Genomic DNA, 2,120 nt, shown 5'->3' with positions numbered 1-2,120 from the left:
GTTCAATAAGTACCTTTCCTGACTAGGGATGAAAATATTGAGTTCCTGAACATGCTATGTGTAAGTTTTCTACTGCATTCACTACCACATACAGTGTCGTCCCTTGTGACTTTGATAGACAGTCCTACTGCTGCATGCTCAGAGTTTTCCTTCAGGATTCCCTGCTCCGTGGGAAAAGCTTACCTTCTCTCTGCTTAGGCTTATGCTATTGCTGGAGACCAGAAAGGAAAAGCTGCAAAGAAGGCATATCCCACTGTATTTGAGTCATCAGTAAAGCAAATACTCTGTGATGTTAGGCTCCTGTGATCAGCAAGGCACTGTAAAAACTTATATTGTGACAATCTGTTTCCCTGAGGCTTGTAGGCTAAACACCAACCTAGAGAAAGGGATCTACACAACAACTGGGGAAAACATCTGACAAAAGCCTCATTAGCCCTCCATTTCCCTCACCCACAGCATGTTTGTTTCTTCTCAGAGCTAGCATTTCCTAAAGTCTGTATGCTCGGTACTTATTCTAAGTATCCAGCAGTGAGAAACAAAGGCTGCATGGTCCTCTGAGTTAAAGAGATATTGTGTTAAAACTTGGCTTTTCTAATCACTATGTGATGTGAAAATTCAGGAGCCTGACTGAGAAAAGAGTAGAACAGAGATGACTAAGAGAAAGATTCCTGCCACTTTAATTGCTTTTGTACCAAAATATTACCTCTTGATGTGTAAACATCAAATTAGCAATATTCTCAGGGTAAGCAGTAATGTAGCAATCAAGTTATTCCTTCCAGCAACAACTATGTGTTCTCCATCCTACTACGTTTTCCCCAATATTTGTCACACTGAACACTGAGTATACTTAAAACTATCCCTATATGGTAAAATCTATTAAATTCCAATTATTCTATCCCATTGTACTAACTTTGTAACTTTGAAGCTTATCAGCTCTTGTGTTTCCATTTTGTAGAGAGAGCTGTATGCCATGGCTGGCAGCAGCAACATGGTAAGTCAGTGAGCCAAACTTACTTCAAGACCTGTGTTTATACACTGACTGCTCTCTCACACATTCCACTTGAATCTGCAATGGAAATCCAGCATTATCCAAACCAGTTTCAAAGTAATCCTAATATTTCTTAGCATTAAAAAATTACTTTTAGATAAAGCAATTTTCTTTTTTTAGCCGTATTTCTACTTTAATCCGTTCAGTTTCTGCAATATTACTGTCCTGTCACTACCTCCCACCTTAATATCCTTCATAATCTGAGTATGTACTTTATCAGCAGTTCAGACTTTGTTTGGGGATCTTAATTCCCACTGCCCCCGCTTGTGAACATGACACAAGTTCATTCAGTAAATTGTCTTGGATTACTCTGCAATTCAGGATGCATCTCTCTTGCTGAACAGGCAAGTGCTGCAAGTGAGACTGAGAGCAGTTCCAGGTCTCATTGCACAGCTGAGGTGTTCCAGCTAGTGCCCTTCAAAATTGGGGAGTACTTTGAGGGAAGATCACTCCTAAGGATCACTTCCTGCAAGATGAATGAGGTTACAGGCTTGTCTCCTTCCAGCCTTTGCAATCCTCTGGCATTGTCCCACCATGGTTTACATTCTCCATCACTCCTGGCATACCATCATACCACATCCCAGACCATAAAACATGTGGTACAAGCTCCTCAAGTGCACTGTGTCCACACTGTCGGTTTGGAACTTCACATTTAGATCTTGTTTTCACTTCCAAACAAGCTTGCCATATTATCCACAGTTCATTTCCTACTTCCCCTAGAACCATAGATCTATACATTTATCCTCTTTCTACCTGACTATGCAAATGCAAATAGCAATGTTTGAATGGATATGAAAATGTTGTTTCAATGTGTTATTCTCTGTTCTCTGAGTTCAGTCAGCAAAAACTCCTCTATGGATGTCAACAGTCAGTCACAGTTTTCATCTGTAAAAATAGGAGCAGGATCTGACAGCCATACAAATTACATCTGTTCCATTGCAACCATCGGTAATTCAATCTCCAAAATATTAATCAAGTTTATCTGTCATGATTTTTCCTCCATTATCAGCTCATAATGCTTATTGCTTCTTGGTCTGTTACCATTATACACTAGATTTTTATTCTCCTTAAT

The sequence above is a fragment of the Lepidothrix coronata genome, unplaced genomic scaffold (assembly GCF_001604755.1).
Source record: "Lepidothrix coronata isolate B3197 unplaced genomic scaffold, Lepidothrix_coronata-1.0 Scaffold33, whole genome shotgun sequence".
In the NCBI taxonomy this organism is placed as follows: domain Eukaryota; kingdom Metazoa; phylum Chordata; class Aves; order Passeriformes; family Pipridae; genus Lepidothrix; species Lepidothrix coronata.
This window is presented reverse-complemented; position numbering follows the sequence as displayed.